Here is a 20,860-nt window from a genome sequence, read left to right on the forward strand (position 1 = left end):
CAGCGTTGATCGAGCTTGGAGTAGACTTATCCGGAGACGGGGGTGAGCACACGGCGTTTTGTACTATTTAAGTCTCCATCTGTATATATAGACTTGTCTTTTTCCTTTCGAGACAGTCCAGTCTCTGTTGTCCAGTTTTGGGACTTGTACTCATTTAGTAGTAGCTCTGTACTAGTGACTTCCAAGTTCTGGGAGGGATCTTTATTTGTAGATATGTTTTTGGTTTGCATCCGCCTGTTTATATTGTTATTTGCCTACTCTTGTTTAATTTCTACCCTCAGACCCATTATTTGTTGTTCCGGGTTACGGGTTGGCTTACCTGCTGGCGGGTTATAGTAGGTGCCATCATGACTTGATAAATCGGGTCGTGACAGTTCTTTTTACAATCCTTACGAAAACTATATTTTTGTCAATCTTATATATGATGTCATAACAATGTGCATCTAGAAACTTCATTCTAAAATTATTTAAGCCTAATCACCCAAATTCAAGCTGACGTATCTGTAGGCTTTTTACAAGAATTATTCTTATCCTAAAAGATATGGTTTTTTTAAAAAAAAATGGTACATACCAATTCATAAGTTCATAATCACATTTTTACTATAATTGTCCGATTATATGCGATCTTCAAACAATGTACATTTGTTAAGTTTATCCTAAAATTATTTAGTTGTCATTACCAAAATTCAAGTTGACATATCTATACATTTTTCAAGTTAATATTATATTTAAAAGATTTTTTAATGAATGAGTGTATGCATGAGTGGTTTTCATTAGATTATTTACTATTTTAAACTAATTATTATTATAATTTTATTTTATGTGTAGCTAAAATGAATACTTTCATCATCAACAACAACTAGTTCAACAAGAAGAAAGTGGTGCAGGAACGGGAAAATCTCGTCTCTCTATTGACCTTGCCACCCATTTTCGAGGAGAAATAATCAACTCGGACAAAATGCAAGTTTATAAGGGACTTGAAATCGTGACTAGCAAGATCACACACGCTGAGAAACAAGGTATACGACACTATTTGCTAGGTATACATATTTGAAAAAGACATTTTTTTGTGATTTCTTTATTTTAATGTGAATATTAATTGACAATTATTTTGTTTCACAATTTTTTAGGTGAAATTGAGCCAGATTCAAACTGCACTGCCGAAGATTTCTGTCTGAAGTGCATTGAATACACAGAAAATTTTTTGAAGACTCAATATGTACCAATTATTGTTGGAGGGTCAAATTCGTTTATTGAAAAACTTGTGGAAGGTCCTGTATTCATGTTCAAACATAAGTATGACAGTTGCTTTATTTGGATTGATGTAGAGCAATCAGTCTTGAACCGTAGAGTTGACACGAGGGTTGATGAAATGGTCAATGCAGGTAGTTTCTATAGTTATTTTATATATGAATCAAAATATAATAATGACTCTAGCCAAAACTTTTCTTATATAGTTTTCTTAATAATACTTTCGGTTTTCAAATATATGTTATCCTAAATAAAACTATTCTTAAATTTATGTTGCATGCAGGGATGGTGGATGAGGTGCGGNGGCGGGTTATAGTAGGTGCCATCATGACTTGATAAATCGGGTCGTGACAGTTCTTTTTACAATCCTTACGAAAACTATATTTTTGTCAATCTTATATATGATGTCATAACAATGTGCATCTAGAAACTTCATTCTAAAATTATTTAAGCCTAATCACCCAAATTCAAGCTGACGTATCTGTAGGCTTTTTACAAGAATTATTCTTATCCTAAAAGATATGGTTTTTTTAAAAAAAAATGGTACATACCAATTCTTCAAGCTTCAATTTCAAGTATCAAGCGTAATACTCGTATATTAATTTGTAACCAACTTGACAAGATTCAACGATTAATAAATGAGAAAATGTGGTCGGTGCATCATATTATTGCTACTGACGTTTTCAAACAAGATAGAAAAGAAGTTGTTGACGAAGCATGGAGGAATACTGTTTCGTAACCATGCCTAGATATTGTGGAAAGATTTCTCAAAAATGATGATCACAATATTAGTATTGAGTGTAGATAAACTATCATTATCTCTATCTTGTGTTATATTTTCTCTTGGTCACTTTAATTATTGACCTATTTTGTACAGTTTGTATCAAACTACATTTATATATACTATTCTTGTTTATAAAATCATTGTTATTTATAGAGTATATATTTAAGCTTTATAAAAAAATTTATTTTAAGGTCCGATCCAAGCCCAAGCGCCAAGTCTAAGTCCAAATCCAAGTCTTTGATATTTAATATATATTAATATAAATACGTACTTACTCAATTACATTAGATCATTCTTAATGTCAAGATAATAGAGTGAAAAAATAAATGACTATAAATGTTTGGGAAGATTCTAACCTTAAAGAATTTTAAAGAATAACATTCTTAACTCCAAATTTAAAATTGTTGCATAGACAAAGAAGTGAAAATAATAAATTTGCAATCTATCGGTAAGGATCATTTAACGAAATATATTCTACCTAATTCAATCACGATGATGGATGCTTCATTCAATAAAACAATTATCTATTATTACATGCTACACAAGAAAATATAAATAATTGTTATTGAAATATTTATCGATAATTGTTCCTTTCCTTCTAATTGAATTAGACTTAGTACTTATAACGTGTTGTTAAATAGTGTATGAATTGACGCATTATCACTTGAATGTATTCCTTGAGAAATATTATTGAGTTCTTTTTACAATCCTTTCGAAATCCATATTTTCGTCAATCTTGTATATGATCTCATAACAATGTGCATCTAGAAACTGTTATCAATTTGTGTATAAAAAACCAGAATTACTGATTTTGATAAACTTTGCAGAAACACGAAGTAACCAAAGTTTAATAAACTAGCAAGAATAGATGAACATAAATTAATTGACAAAACTAAAATCTGTAAAAAACGTACCACAATCTGGAAAAACAGAATCAGAAAAAAGATCAAGCCCACTGAATCCGCAGTGTCCCCTTAAGGAAATTATTCCCCTCTAGTATCCGAGGTTTGATTTGGAATATGTCCTCCAAGATTGAAATATCTCAATCACCAGTGTATTGATACCCAAAACTCTGGTGTCAGCGAACTACTCAACAGCAGTAAACTGCACGAAGAAATTTTGTGCAGAAGCAGAAGAAGAAATCAGTAAAATTCGTAAGGAATAATTCTGAGGAATCAATGTATTTATAGGCAAGAGGAACTGGTTCCGAAAGGTTGCAATCCTTTCAAAATCCACACGATCATTCATGAAAGTTTGCAACCTTTCAAATGGTCATTGTTGTTTCTGAAAGTTACAACCCTTTCAGAACAGTCACTTCCAACGGCAGGAAATTCAAATAAAATGGGAGCCGAAGCCGAGCCGAGCGACGATGACGACGGCGCGAGAGGGGTCCCTTTTTCCAACCCTTTTAACAACTAATAGGAGTGTTTCTATATTTAAACTCTCCTATTTTTCTTTCCACCACCTATGAGGGACAAATGTCTTTTCAATGTCTTTTCAATAAAGCATAAGAGGACTTTTCAAGTTCTCAACTTTTCAAGTTCCTCTTTCATCTTCCCTCCATTTCCCATTAACTCTTACTACATACCCAACAATCCCCCACATTAATGGGGAATGTTTAAAACATAAGGAATGCACGGACGAGTGTGTCCTTTACAAGCAAGAATCAATTGCATCTGGATAAGTAGGTTTCCCCTTGGTTTTTTCGTAGTGAACATATGTCGGATATACTCGATCAATCAGTAGATGCGATATCTTTGAACCGTCGAGCTTTGGTGTATACCTAGACAACCATATGTCACACAATTAACTCTTTACCGTTTATGGTTCTTACGGTTGTGTTCGTTTCAGCCATGAACACCTCCTGGTTTCATGAGTGTATAAAGAATAGACTTTTGGCATAAAATTATTTTTGAAGCGGCTTACACTTCACACTCACATAGGTGATTTCTAACCGTGTCATTTCGTAGATACACTATTTGGTCAAATCTGCCAAACTTAGCAAATCATTAAAAACTTTAAGCTTTATTAACTCATTAACAAGCCTTAAAGTCTTAACCTTGTTCCTGAACATTGTCTTCATCATGAGAATGGATTGAGTTGATTGACAATGTCGAACTGTCAGTCACAACTTTGTTTTTCTCCTTGAATCTAGCTCTTGGGATCTCCAGTCTACTAGATAGAGTTACCGCCCTGTTGACTTGTCCTAAGCCGTAAACCCATTACCTTAGATGATCTTTCAACTGCCTCTCTCACTAGGCCTTTCGTTAGTGGATCTGACACATTATCGCTTGACTTCACATAGTCAATTGTGATAATTTCACTAGAAAGGAGTTGTCTTACGGTATTATGTCTCCATCGTATATGACGAGACTTCCCGTTGTACATAACGCTCCCTGCCCTACCTATTGTTGTTTGACTATCACAATGTATGCAAATAGGTCCCACAGGTTTGGGCCAGAATGGAATATCCTCTAAGAAATTCCAGAGCCATTCAGCTTCTTCACCGGCCTTATCTAAGGCAATGAATTCAGATTCCATTGTGGAGCGAGCGATACATGTCTGTTTGGATGATTTCCAAGAGACTGCTCTTCCACCAAGTGTAAACACATAACCACTTGTGGATTTTACTTCATTTGACCCGGTGATCCAATTTGCATCACTATATCCTTCAATAACAGCAGGATATTTATTATAATGCAAAGCATAGTGTTGTGTATGCTCAAATAACCCAACACACTTTTCATTGCCATCTAGTGAGTTTGATTTGGATTACTAGTGAACCGACTCAGTTTGCTAATAGCACATGCTATATCTAGTCGCGTACAATTCATAATATACATCAAACATCCCAACACTCTGGCATATTCCAATTGAGAGTCACTTTCACCTACATTCTTTTGAAATGTAAAGCTTAAATCAATTGGAGTTTTGACAACATTGAAATTCAAGTACTTGAACTTATCCAATACTTTTTCAATATAATGAGATTGAGATAATGCTAGTCCCTGAGGAGTTTTGAGAATTTTGATCCCTAAGATCAAATCAGCAACTCCTAAGTCCTTCATATCGAACTTGCTGGACAGCATGCGCTTAGTAGCATTTATATTGTCAATGTCTTTACTCATTATTAACATGTCATCAACATACAAACAAACGATGACTTCATGATTCAGAACGTTTTTAATGTTAACACATTTATCACATTCGTTAATCTTGAATCCATTTGCCAACATTGTTTGGTCAAATTTAGCATGCCATTGTTTGGGTGCTTGCTTGAGCCCATAAAGCGACTTCACAAGTCTGCACACTTTATCTTCTTTACCAGGAACCACAAACCCTTCAGGTTGTTCCATGTAAATTTCTTTCTCCAACTCTCCATTTAAGAAGGCTGTCTTTACATCCATTTGGTGGATTTTAAGCTCATGCACTGTCGCTAGTGCTATTAACATTCTAATTGATGTTATCCTTGTTACTGGAGAGTATGTATCAAAGTAGTCCAGACCTTCCTTTTGTCTATATCCTTTGACTACAAGTCTAGCCTTATATTTGTCAATAGTCCCATCAGCTTTCATTTTCCTTTTAAAGATCCACTTTGATCCGAAAGGTTTATTTCCTAGAGGAAGATCAGCCAATTCCTAAGTATGATTACTTAAAATTGATTCGATCTCACTATTGACTGCTTCTTTCCAATAGATTGACTCAGATGACGACATAGCTGCTTTAAATGTTGGAGGTTCATTTTCAAGCAAAAATGTCACAAAATCTGGTCTGAAAGAAGTGGATTTCCATTGGCGAGTACTACGCTTAGGATCTTCATCGAGTTGTGCATTTTCCTTTGATTCTTCCCGTGGTCATTTAGATCTTTCACTTGTCGACTCACATTTAGTTTTATACGGATAAATGTGTTCAAAGAACTCAGCCTTATCTGACTCAATTACCGTATTCACATGAATTTCAGGATTATTAGATTTGTGAACCAAAAACGGCAGGCCTTACTGTTCACAGCATATCCAATAAATACACAATCCACTGTTTTGGGTCCAATTTTCACCCTCTTAGGTAAAGGAACTTCTACCTTGGCAAGACACCCCCACACTTTGAAATATTTCAAGTTGGGTTTCCTTCCTTTCCATAAATCATATGGAATTGACTGTGTTTTGCTACGGGGTACCCTATTGAGTATCTTGTTAGCCATAAGGATAGCTTCTCCCCATAGATTTCTTGGTGAACCAGAACTGATTATTAAAGCATTCATCATTTCCTTTAATGTTCTGTTCTTCTGTTCAGCCAAACCATTTGACTGCGGTGTATAGGGTGTAGTAGTTTGATGGATAATACCATATTCCAAACATATCTCAGCAAAAGGAGATTCGTATTCTCTACCCCTATCACATCGAATCATTTTTATCTTTAGATTCAATTGATTTTCCACTTCATTTTTGTATTGCTTAAATACATCAATATCTTCATCCTTACTATTAAGCAAATATACATAACAAAATCGAGTGCAATCGTCAATAAAAGTTATAAAATACTTTTTCCCACCACGAGATGGTGTCGACTTTATATCGCATATATCTGTGTGAATTAAGTCTAAAGGTTTTGAACTTCTTTCAACAGACTTATAAGGATGTTTAACAAACTTACTTTCCACACAAATTTCGCATTTTGATTTATCGCATTTAAAATCAGGCAATACTTCTAAAGTAACCAATTTCCGCAAGGCTTTGTAATTTACATGTCCCAAACGGGCATGCCATAAATCATTTGACTCCAATAAGTAAACAGAAGCAGAATTCTTATTAATACCATCAACAACCATTACATTCTGTTTGAAGAGGCCCTCAGTTAGGTAGCATTTTCCTAAGAACATCTCATTCTTACTTATTACAACTTTGTCACTAACTAGGACACACTTGAACCCATATTTAATGAGTAGTGCAGCATAAACTAAATTCTTCCTAATAATAGGAACGTGCAGAACGTTGTTCAGAGTCAACACCTTGTCGGATGTCATCTTCAACATTACTTTCCCAGTTCCTGCAATCCTTGATGTTGTTGTGTTTCCCATGAACAAATCTTCATCAACCTCAGCAGGAGTGTATGTTGCAAAGGCTTCTTTCGCAGAGCAAATATGTCGAGTGGCACCTGAGTCGAGAAACCACTCCTTGGGATTTCCAACTAAGTTGCACTCTAAGATCATTGCACACAGGTCATCTGCATCTTCCATCTCTCCCACGATGTTTTCTTGGCTTTTGCCTTTGCCTTTGTCTTTGTCGTTGTCTTTTCTTGGAGCACGACAGAAGACTTGTGACCAGCCTTACCACAATTGTAACAGTTGCCCTTGAACTTTTTCTTGGCCTGTTCTGACTTCTGTCCGTTGGACTTCTTTCTCTTCTTGTATTTGGTAGGAGCTTCTTCAACAATATTAACTCCAATTACTGTCGAACTCTTACGAGACTTCTTTTCGGCGGTTTTGTTATCTTCCTCAATCTTGAGCCGAATCACAAGATCTTCAAGCTTCATTTCCTTACGTTTGTGCTTTAAATAATTCTTGAAGTCATTCCATGAAGGAGGTAACTTTTCGATCATTGCATCCACTTGAAATGCTTCATTTACTACCATATCTTCAGCAATCAGAACATGGAAAATAAGTTGAAGTTCCTGCACTTGTGATCCAACAAATTTACTATATGACATTTTATAGTCTAAAAACTTTGCGACCACAAACTTTTTCAAGCATGCATCTTCTGTCTTATATTTCCTCTCAAGTGCATCCCACAATTCATTCGAAGTTGTCATTGCACTATAGACATTATATAAGTCATCCTCTAACGCACTCAAAATGTAGCCCTTACATAGGAAGTCTGCCTGTTTCCATGCTTCAATAATCATGAATTTTTCTCTGTCTGGCATTTCAGCAGAAGGCACTGGAGTTACTTCATTGGTAAATTTTTGCAGACCAAGAGTGGTAAGCCAGAAAAATATCCGTTGCTGCCATCCTTTGAAATTCACACCAGAGAATTTTCCCGATTTCTCTACTGGTGGTACAGCAGTTCGGGTTGGTGCAGCAACAGCCACTGTAAAATTGTCATTAGCCATTTCAGAATCTGTAACAAACAGAAATTGATACAAATGACTCAGTAAACAATATTTTAAGTTGCAAACTTAACAGGAGTATAAAACCACTAAGGTTTTTCTCTCCACCAGAAACACAGATTAAAAAGTATAAAATAATTTCCTTAAGATTGTTATCAATCTGTGTATAAAAAATCAGAATTACCGATTTCAATAAACTTTGTAGAAACACGAAGTAACCAAAGTTTAATAAACCAGTAAGAATAGATGAACATAAATTAATTGACAAAACTAAAATCTGTAAAAAACGTACCACAATCTGGAAAAACAGAATCAGAAAAAAGATCAAGCCCACTGAATCCACAGTGTCCCCTTAAGGAAATTATTCCCCTCTAGTATCCGAGGTTTGATTTGGATTATGTCCTCCCAGGATAGAATGATCTCAATCACCAGTGTATTGATATCCAAAACTCTGGTGTCAGCGAACCACTCAACAGCAGTAAAGTACACAAAGAAATTTTGTGCAGAAGAAAAAGAAGAAATTAGTAAAATTCGTAAGGAATAAGTCTGAGGAATCAATGTATTTATAGGCAAGAGGATACTCGGGCCAATTAACTAATTAATTGAATCGGTTAATTAACTAATTAAAGCGTTGGCCATTTAATTTAATTTAATAAATTAAATAATTAATTAACTAAAATAATTAAAATAAACTTTTTCCAAAAAATAATATCTCGATCGATCATTTTTCCAAATCCAAATCCAAATTCGAAGCCGAGCTGAGCGAGCGACGGCGACGACGGCTCGAGGGGGGTCCCTCTTTCCAACCCTTTTAACAATTAATAAGAGTGTTTCTATATTTAAACTCTCCTATTTTTCTTTCCACCACCGATGAGGGACAAATGTCTTTTCAATAAAGCATAAGAGGACTTTTCAAGTTCTCAACTTTCCAAGTTCCCAACTTTTTCAAGTTCCTCTTTTATTTTCCCTCCATTTTCCATTAACTCTTGCTGCATACCCAACAGAAACTTCATAATAAAATTATTTAAGCCTAATCACCCAAATTCAAGCTGACGTATCTGTAGGCTTTTTACAAGATTTATTCTTATCCTAAAAGATATGGTTTTTTTAAAAAAAATTGTTATATACCAATTCATAAGTTCATAATCACATTTTTACTATAATTGTCCGGTTATATGCGATCTCCAAACAATGTACATTTGTTAAGTTTATCCTAAAATTATTTACTTGTCATTACTAAAATTGAAGTTGACATATCTATACATTTTTCAAAAGTAATTGATCTTATCCTAAAAGATATCAGTATTTCTGAATATGGTATGATAATTAATAAGTCCACAAATACATTTTACTATAAATGCTCAATGCAATATGTTTCAAAACCACCATCAAGAAAAATATATTATTTTACATTGTTTATTACATCTCAAGCAAGGTTTCTACTTTTTAACCTTATATTTATAAGATTTTTTAATGAATGAGTGTATGTGTGAGTGGTTTTCATTAGATTATTTACTATTTTAAACTAATTATTATTATAATTTTATTTTATGTGTAGCTAAAATGAATAGTTTCATCATCAACAACAACAAGTTCAACAAGAAGAAAGTGGTGTTCATAATCGGAGCAACAGGAACGGGAAAATCCCGTCTCTCTATTGACCTTGCCACCCATTTTGGACGAGAAATAATCAACTCGGACAAAATGCAAGTTTATAAGGGAGTTGAAATCGTGACTAACAAGATCACATACGCTGAGAAACAAGGTGTACGACACTATTTGCTAGGTATACATATTTGAAAAAGACATTTTTTTGTGATTCCTTTATTTTAATGTGAATATTAATTGACAATTATTTTGTTTCACAATTTTTTAGGTGAAATTGAGCCAGATTCAAACTTCACGGCCGAAGATTTCTGTCAGAAGTGCATTGAATACATAGAAAAAATTTTGAAGACTCAATGTGTTCCAATTATTGTTGGAGGGTCAAATTCGTTTATTGAAAAACTTGTGGAAGACCATGTATTCATGTTCAAACTTAAGTATGACAGTTGCTTTATTTGGATTGATGTAGAGCAATCAGTCTTGAACCGTAGAGTTGACACGAGGATTGATGAACTGGTCAATGCAGGTAGTTTTTGTAGTTATTTTATATATGAATCAAAATATATTAATGACTCTAACTAAAACTTTTCTTATATAGTTTTCTTAATAATACTTTTGGTTTTCAAATATATGTTCTCCTAAATAAAACTATTCTTAAATTTATGTTGCATGCAGGGCTGGTGGATGAGGTGCGACAATTTTTCATTCCAGATGCAGATTACACCAAAGGAATCAGAACGATAGAGTAGTAGAGATACGAGAATAAAAGATAATAAATAAGCGGAAGACTTTAATTAAGACTCAACACTACCCAGAATTTGGTTATCACATGTACAAACCTCTAAATACATAATTCGAATAAAAATGTACAAGTCTCAGAGTATAGTTCTCAAATAGAGCAAAACTGAAAGTAAAGATAACTCAAGGGCACGTCTGGATTGAACCGCTACCTCTCGAGTAAGTCCCGAAGCTCAATCTGCTAAAGAAAATACTAAGCCGAATCTGAGAGAGCTGTCAACCTACACAATTGTGTAGAAGCAAGGGTGAGTACCGAAAACCACAGGTACTCGCAAGTAACTCTAAACTAAGCAAAACTAGCAGCTACAAATAACTCCTTTCAATCCCAACCGAACTACTAAAAGTTCAATCTAGCAGCAAACCAACCAACCTATACTAAACAGATCATATTAAACATCCAGAACCAACAATATATCCTCATCAACCTCAGATCAACAAATAAGAGCAAGTAGATCAAATTCCACATTAGAAGAGTAAACCGATACAATACACTCATCACAGAGAAAGATAAGGCAAATGCGATGCAAAATGCAATAATGATGTCATGTAGTCGTGATGCATGTCTGTCCTACGATACACATCTGTTGACGTAATCAGTCCGCGCTGAATACTCAAATCAGAACCCATGGGGGCCACACATGGACCATGTGTCACCGCCGGAACCAGATCCCATCGGCATCCAATTCACTAGCCGGAGCTAGTCTCAACTGTGTCTCATATTCATCCATCCTCATATCAGTGTCTCAGAACTCAGGCAACAAATAGTTCACACATGGGATGAATAATGAATATGCACATGTCATCAATCACAATCATATCACGATTACATCATAGTATTACACATCATCTGTCTCAATCACAACCATATCACCACCACATCATAGTATTACACATCACCTGTCTCAATCACAACCATATCACGACCATATCATAGTATTACACATCACCTGTCTCAATCACAACCATATCACGACCACATCATAGTATTACACATCACCTGTCTCAATCACAACCATATCACGACCACATCATAGTATTACACATCATCTATCTCAACATCAATGTATGTATCAATCATAGCCTACTCATGCTCTTCTATCCCCTCAATATCAGTTGTCACATGGCATATTCAACAAATTCAAGTCACATATAACACATTTAGCTCGTTTTATTCCCAACTTTCATTTACAACAATTTCAATCAACAAATAAAACCCATCCACAATCCTCATTACTCCCCAACACAATTAAGAAAGTAGTCATGCGTAGTTTAAGAGTTTTACAAAGTTTGGAAGCAACTTGCCTTAAAACAAACTCCAAAAGTTACTTGACTTGAGCCTTTCCTTTCCGAGTATAATCCGTATCACTATAATCTATACAAACAATTATTCACAATCACAATTCGAGTCAAATGACACCAAAATCAAGAAATTTACGGGAAAAGGGCAAAACGGTCCAAAAGTCTCATACCGGAAAACGATACCCAAATCTGCAAATATTTTATGTAAAATGATCCTTAAAGTATTTGGAAGATAATGGTGAAATCCAATTTGAAAACGGAGTTGAAATCAATTGACAAACTCAATATGAAGGAAAATCTACGTTCTTGAAGAAACCTAAAATATTCGGATCCGAAACCCCGACTCGAAAATGAAATATATCTTGAAAAACATCTTACCCATGCTTAGATGAGTTCAAATATGAAATTTCATAAAAAACGGAGTTAAGATTGACCTTGAAATTCTCAATTTATCAAACTTTAACTTTACCGGGAAAGTCCAAATTGTACGCGGTTAATATGATGAAAATAATCGATGAATCAATAATTTTATGTTAAAATAAGTTTACCCATAACATAAGGATCGTAAATATACCTTTTTCATCAAAAAGGGAGTCCAAATCGATAAAACTCCAATTTTTCCCAAGAGATTTACGGATAGGAAAAAAAAACCAGATAAACAAATTATGAGAAAATGTCGAATTGAAGATTGAATACTAACCCTCATATTAATTCAAGAAGAAACCCATAAGAATCACTCCATTCCGATCTCTAGAATTCCCGATATGCTCAAAATACCAAATGAACACAGTCTGAGATTTTTATAACAGTACATGGCAGTTATGCACCAGAAAAACAGTAGTTAATCTTTCACTAAAAAGGCCGTAATTTCCTCATACAATAGTGAAATGACCCGATTCTCTTTTGTAAATGTCTTAAATAATGATACGGACCTGCTCGTTCAAATGGAGCTCAATTTCATGCTCGTTTACCCAGTCAAACATCATTTCTACTCGGTAAACAATTATTTCTTATTTGCGATAAAAGTCCAATCCCGGGTTAGCGAAAATGCACCAAAATTTGCAGATAAGTCCTATAATTCATGCTCAAAATTTTAGAACCTTCGGAATAATTTTTCGACCTTTAAAACTAATAATGAACCCTTTAGTTGCCACAATTTGCTGAAATAGTGTCAAAGCATCCAAGAAGCTTAAAAGCTTACCCAAAACTCATTTGGCACTTCCTGAACACAAACCAAATATGCTACGAGCTTGAAAATGACATTTCGGACTCAATGAAATCGTCGGAATTTGAATTCGAGGTCTCCTTGACCCGGTATCCGATAAGGCGTCAAGAAACTAACTTTAGGCTCACAAACTCGAAATGCACTCGGGCCTCTAAAAATTCAACCAAGACTCATTCTAGACTTAGAATCACCCCCTGAATCCAACGGTGCCCTCAGAATTCCATTTCGAGCACCGGAACCTCGTTTGTTGACCAAAGTCAACTCTTGATCAAAATTTCACAATTTTTGCAACTTAGGACCTCAAATCTTCGTTTCAACTCCAAATTCGATTCCGTAAATTCTCATAGACCCATTTCGACATTCTAAAATTGCTGGAATCGACGAAAATCCAATTCGAGTCTCAAAACTCCAAATGACTTGAAATAACACTTTTAACCAAACTGTAACTCTTAAAAACTCAACTTTCCAAAAACTCAACTTTTCATCAATTTTCCTTCAAACCAACTTCGAAAATACAACAATTAGGACTCGGGGAAACTATCGGGAGGGGTAAAACGGTCATTTTATGAAAATTTCCAAAAATGTCCTTTAAGGTCATTACATTATTCACCACTAAAAATCATGTTCGTCCTCGAACATAAAGTAGAAGAAGGCAAAAATACTCGACGCTAACATCCCCGAGGTGAAATTTCCGAACTCAATAATTACTACTCCAAACGAACCCATTCTTAAACCTTATCCCAAAAATCCATAAAAAGGATTCTCAAATCAATCTTGACAACTTAACCCTCAAAGGGTTATTTCAAACCATCGACTAACTCAAAGACTGAATCTGAATCTAAGATCTCAAAACAACATATTTACCATGACAAACCATTGATTATGTAACCACGAGAGAAATTTCGGAATCAATAACCACAGAAAAATCAAGGATGAACCTAAATCAATCACCAAGCTCTCACAACACACGAACCATCACCGACTCTAGAAAAAATTTCATTCTCATTACCACATTTCCACAAGTCTGAGTCATACTAATCTGATGCATATCCATCGAGCACCCATCTTGGAATAGTCACGCTTATCTAACCCACAGATAGAAATGATCAAGTATCCAACTGATGATCAACTCATCCAAGCATATAAAACCTCTAAGGATGCCACCAAAACACTGAAGTAGGATCCGTAATTGTAGACAACTCCAGCAACGGAAGAACTAGGCCCACGGGCCACCTAAGCATCCAACCACACCTAGCTGAACCATGCATACAGGGGCAAGATAAATACCAAAATAGCCAAAAACTGTAACCACATACGGTAGCCTCTCTATACCTTTCCAAAAGCAAGATTACACTTGTAGAACTTTTGAAAACCTTCCACCACCCTAATACCACATCGAACCCACTATCTCTGAATCGGCCTACCCACACAAGTATTCTATTGTGCCAAGAGAGCATGAATCGGTCCATCCGATTCACCACTAGGCATCCACCCACAAAAGTAAAAACACGTCTGAACATAGACAGAGAATCATAATCCAAAACCATGTCTAAAATGAGGTAGGTGGTCACAAAAGATATACAAAACCGAAATTGAACAACCCAAGATATCCCTTCCACGATGTCCATAACACACCTTCCCATTCGTCTGACTTCACAATCAGCCAGTCCGGCCTCATAACAATCATAGACATACTCAATTTATCCATTTTCTTATACTCTTTACAATAATCCATTAAAGCCAACAATATCAATACTACCAGAACATCATAGTCACACCGACCAGTTACTTTACCCTCAGACGGCCACTAATATCCAGTCATTCTTAGAAACACATCGTTGCTTCCAGAATTTTGAATTATAGTCCTTCCTCCTTCCATTGAAGCATTCCACGATCAATATGGGTCTCACCCAATCGCTAATAATCCAAGTTCTAAATGTCATAGTACCTTTTCATTGAGATAAAACTATTGAATCACGACCAATATCGATTACACGCGATCCTTTACTTACCCAGCTTCAACTATTATTCAAACCATCATATATCTCATGCCGAAACTTGAAGCAGTTCTTGGTCACTCCAACAATTCCGTATACTATGAGCACGCAACCTCTATTTACCATCAAGGATCTATGTAACGCGTTACAACAGTCTAGATAATTCCATAAATAGAGTTATCAACCCAGTTCAAAATTCTCAATAACCATGTAGAGCTATAAGTCCTTCCGGTTGGACACTCGTAAGCCACCTACCATAAGCTGAACAATTCAAACCAATTCAAAAACTGCAGAATTCGTCATACATCAATGTTTACCACCAACACCAATACCAAGTGTTCAGAAAGTAGCTGATAACACATCATACATTTGTGCTGAACCAGTCCACCTTGCATTGTCATATCTAACATAAAAGCAGAAATTTACACAATCCTCAACTTTAAACTAAGGATCCACATGTGATGTCTTATTCCTTCGCATCTCTTAACTTATATCCATCGCGCAAGACTCTTGTTCTTCCCGTAAGTCATTTATCATTATAGTTTCTTGGCCAAACATCCACCGCATATTACCTTTTACCTTAAGTCAAACTTCTCAAATGAAACTTCATTGAACTCTTCTACAATCACAAGTATTTAACTGCTACAACTCAAACCATGCAAAAAGTCCTTCCAATGGCTAAAAAGTTGATACAACCAATCATATCTTACCTTGTCAACCTACATCTTGACAAAACCAACCCGATTCCTTTTTAATCATACCTTCTCGCTAAAATCCTTAATTGCCTTTACACGAGTATACTTGTTAAAACTTTCTTCATCCATGGCTTATTGTTGCCCATTTCTTTTGACTCATCATGAAGTCATTAGTTCCCAATATAATCATGATCACCCAAGGGTCGTACCTTGTCCTAGAAACAAGACAGGATCGATTCATTGATCCACCACTATAACTTTCCTTATAATTAATGCTTAACTCAAGCGTTCATAGTAGCAACCACTTGATTTCTCAATCGAGAATGCAACATCAACCTTCTGACCCGATTAGGTGAAACAGTTGACAACTTAGATTTCTCCGCTTCCATATATCACTAGTACCACATCATGAACAATCGCTAAATCCACCACTAGAAGACATCAGATCCATTGAGAAGGTTGTACTCAAACAACCTGTTCATTTACACTCATTAAATAGTTGCAAAACATTACCAAAGCACTTCAGTCTCCGGTCGAAAATGATATGTACAATTTCGTAAGCCCGATCGATGGCAGAAACAACATAGCCCATAACCCTAACCAAGATAACACGAGTACCGTCGTAGTCTCCATACAATGACCCTGTAATGATATACACCCACACTATAAAACCACCGTAGAAGTTCTGATTTTGGTTGGTGCAACTTCATCATCATAATATACTACGCAATCCATTCCCTTATGACGAACTTCATAAACTGTAGTTTCCAAAGTCGCAGCACTCTCAACATAGTCATTCTCTTACTTACACCATTCTTCATTGTCTAGCCACTTTCGTCGTATAAGTCACACAAGCACTATTCTCGTTGTTGAATAAATGACCAGAGAAATAAGACGTTCCTGAAGTCTCTTAATAAATGTTCATCTTCCAATACCATAAACTCAAAACACATCCCTTGGCCACAACCTTACTCACTCGTCTCGAAGAAAATTCCATGTCTGATCACACTTCCTTTCCACAAGCCTACCACCTCCGCATCAAAACCAGATCTAACACTAAAATCACGCGATGACACCTAAACTCACACCAACGTAGGACCAACCACAAGTCATTACAATGAGAGAGAGAACAGGGTGAAGTGATAAGAATTAGATCGGACCAAGGATGCACGATAAAGAATCAAGTGATAAAGATCTTTCCAAAAAGTCACCATAGCCTCTCGAAGATAAGTACAGACGTCTCCGTACAGATCCTCGAGACGCTACTTAGACTTGGCTTGTACACGTGAGACCTATGAACCTGGGGCTCTGATATCATTTTTTTGTCACACCCCAAATCCGGATGTGATGGCACGTGTCCATATCCCACCGGACACGTCAGCCTAACCCAACCACAACGATAGAGAAGTAGAAATACGAGAATAAAAAATAATAAATAAGCGGAAGACTTTAATTAAGACTCAACACTACCCAGAATTTGGTTGTCACATGTACAAACCTCTAAATACATAATTCGAATAAAAATGTACAAGACTCAGAGTATAGTTCTCAAATAGAACAAAACTGAAAGTAAAGATAACTCAAGGGCACGTCTGGAATGAACCGCTACCTCTCGAGTATGTCCCGAAGCTCAATCTGCTAAAGAAAATACTAAGCCGAATCTGACAGAACTGTCAACCTACACAATTGTGTAAGGGCAAGGGTGAATACCGAAAACCACATGTACTCGCAAGTAACTCTAAACTAAGCAAAACTAGCAGCTACAAACAACTCCTTTCAATCCCAACCGAACTACCGAAAGTTCAATCTAGCAGCAAACCAACCAACCTATACTAAACAGATCATATTCAATAGCCAGAACCAACAGTATATCCTTATCAACCTCAGATCAACAAATAAGAGCAAGTAGATCAAATTCCACATAAGAAGGGTAACTCGATACAATCCACACACCACAGAGAAAGATAAGGCAACTGCGATGCAAAATGCAATAATGATGTCATGTAGTCGTGATGCATGTCTGTCCTACGATACACATCTGTTGACGTAATCAGTCCGCATTGAATACTCAAATAAGAAACCATGGGGGCCACACATAGACCATGTATCACCGCCGAAACCAGATCCCATCAGCATCCAAATCGCTAGCCGGAGCTAGTCACAACTGTGTCTCATATCCATCCATCCTCATATCAGTGTCTCAGAACTCATGCAACAGATAGTTCACACATGGGATAAATAATGAATATACACATGTCATCAATCGCATTCATATCACGATCACATCATAGTATTACACATCATCTGTCTCAATCACAACCATATCACGACCACATCATGGTATTACACATCACATGTCTCAATCACAACTATATCACGACCACATCATAGTATTACACATCACCTATCTCAATGACAACCATATCACGACCATATCATAGTATTACACATCACCTGTCTCAATGACAACCATATCACAACCACATCATAGTATTACACATCACCTGTCTCAATCACAACCATATCACGACCACATTATAGTATTACACATCACCTGTCTCAATCACAACCATATCACGACAACATCATAGTATTACACATCATCTGTCTCAACATCAATGTCTGTATCAATCATAGCCTACTCATGCTCTTCTATCCTCCCAATATCAGTTGTCACATGACTTGTTCAACAAATTCAAGTCACATATAACACATTTAGCTCCTTTTATTCCCCATTTTTCATTTACAACAATTTCAATCAACAAATAAAACATATCCTCAATCCCCATTACTCCCCAACACAATTAAGAAAGTTGTCATGCGTAGTCTAAGAGTTTTACAAAGTTTGGAAGAAACTTGCCTTAAAACGAACTCCAAAAGTTACTTGACTTGAGTCTTTCCTTTCCGAGTATAATCTGGATCACGATAATCTATTCAAACAATTATTCACAATCACATTTCGAGTCCAATGAAACCAAAATCAAGAAATTTACGGGAAAAGAGAAAAACGGTCCAAAAGTCTCATACCGAAAAATGATACCCAAATCTGGAAATTTTTTATGTAAAATGATCCTTAAAGTATTTGGAAGCTAATGGTGAAAACCAATTTGAAAATGGAGTTGAAATCAATTCACAAACTCAATTTGAAGGAAAATCCACTTTCTTGAAGAAACCTAAAATATTCGGATCCAAAATCCCGACTCGAAAATGAAATATCTCTTCAAAAACATCTTACCCATGCTTAGATAAGTTCAAATATGAAAATTCATCAAAAACGGAGTTAAGATCGACCTTGAAATTCTCAATTTATCAAACTTTAACTTTACCGGGAAAGTCCAAATTGTACGCGGTTAATATGATGAAAATAATCGATGAATCAATAATTTTATGTTAAAATCAGTTTACCCATAACATAAGGATCATAAATATACCTTTTTCATCAAAAAGGGAGTCCAAATCGATAAAACTCCAATTTTCCCAAGAGATTTACGGATAGGAAAAAAAAACCAGATAAAGAAATTATGAGAAAATGTCAAATTGAAGATTCAAAACTAACCCTCATACTAATTCAAGAAGAAACCTGTAAGAATCACTCCATTTCGATCTCTAGAACTCCCGATATGCTCAAAATACCAAATGAACACAGTCTGAGATTTTTATAACAGTACAAGGCTGTTATGAACCAGAAAAACAGCAGTTAATCTTTCACTAAAAAGGCCGTAATTTCCTCATACGATAGTGAAATGACCCGATTCTTTGTAAATGTCTTAAATAATGATACGGACATGCTCGTTCAATCGGAGCTCAATTTCATGCTCGTTTGCCCAGTCAAATATTATTTTTACTCGGTAAACAATTATTTCTTATTTGCGATAAAAGTCCAATCTCGGGTTAGCGAAAATGCACCAAAATTTGCAGATAAGTCCTATAATTCATGCTCAAAATTTCAGAACCTTCGGAATAATTTTTCGACCTTTAAAACTAATAATGAAACCTTTAGTTGCCACAATTTGCTGAAATAGTGTCAAAGCATCCAAGAAGCTTAAAAGCTTACCCAAAACTCATTTGGCACTTCCCGAACACAAACCAAATATGCTACTAGCTTGAAAATGACATTTCGGACTCAATGAAATCGTCAGAATTTGAATTCGAGGTCTCCTTGACCCGGTATCCGATAAGGCGTCAAGAAACTAACTTTAGGCTCAAAAACTCGAAACACACTCGGGCCTCTAAAAATTCAACCAAGACTCATTCTAGATTTAGAATCACCCCCTAAATCCAACGGTGCCTTCGGAATCCCATTTCGAGCACCGAAACCTCGTTTGTTGACCAAAGTCAACTCTTGATCTAAATTTCACAATTTTTGCAACTTAGGACCTCAAATCTTCGTTTTAACTCCAAATTCAACTCCGTAAATTCTCATAGACCCGTTTCGACATTCCAAAACTGCTGAAATCGATGGAAATCCAATTCGAGTCTCGAAACTCCAAATGACTCGAAATAACACTTTTAACCAAACTTTAACTCTTAAAAACTCAAATTTCCAAAAACTCAATTTTTCATCAATTTTCCTTCAAACCAACTTCGAAAATACAACAAATAGGACTCGGGGCAACTATCTGGAGGGGTAAAATGGTCATTTTATGAAAATTTCCAAAAATGACCTTTAGGGTCATTACACCAGGCGCCAAGTCCAAGTCCAAATCCAAGTCTTTGATATTTAATATATATTAATTTAAATACGTACTTACACAATTACATGAGATCATTCTTAATGTCAAGGTAATAGAGTGAAAAAATAAATGAATATAAACGTTTGGGAGGATTCTAACCTTAAAGAATTTTAAAGAATAACATTCTTAACTCCAAATTTACAATTGCTGCATAGACAAAGAAGTGAAAATAATAAATTTGCAATCTATCGGTAAGGATCATTTAAGGAAATATATTCTACCTAATTCAATCACGGTGATGGATGCTTCATTCAATAAAACAGTTATCTATTATTACATGCTGCACAAGAAAATATAAATAATTGTTATTGAAATAGTTATCGATAATTGTTCCTTTCCTTCTAATTAAATTAGACTTGGTACTTATGAAG

General features: G+C 35.6%; 1 protein-coding gene across 1 annotated transcript in view; it reads right to left on the reverse strand.

Annotated features, from left to right (window-relative positions):
* The window catches only part of LOC125864367 (sphinganine C4-monooxygenase 1-like), a 752,368-nt gene that overhangs the window by 323,310 nt on the left and 408,198 nt on the right, over window positions 1-20,860 (reverse strand). The gene's annotated exons all lie outside the window — the stretch shown is intronic.

This window comes from Solanum stenotomum, chromosome 1 (genome assembly GCF_019186545.1).
Source record: "Solanum stenotomum isolate F172 chromosome 1, ASM1918654v1, whole genome shotgun sequence".
NCBI classification, from domain to species: Eukaryota; Viridiplantae; Streptophyta; class Magnoliopsida; order Solanales; family Solanaceae; genus Solanum; species Solanum stenotomum.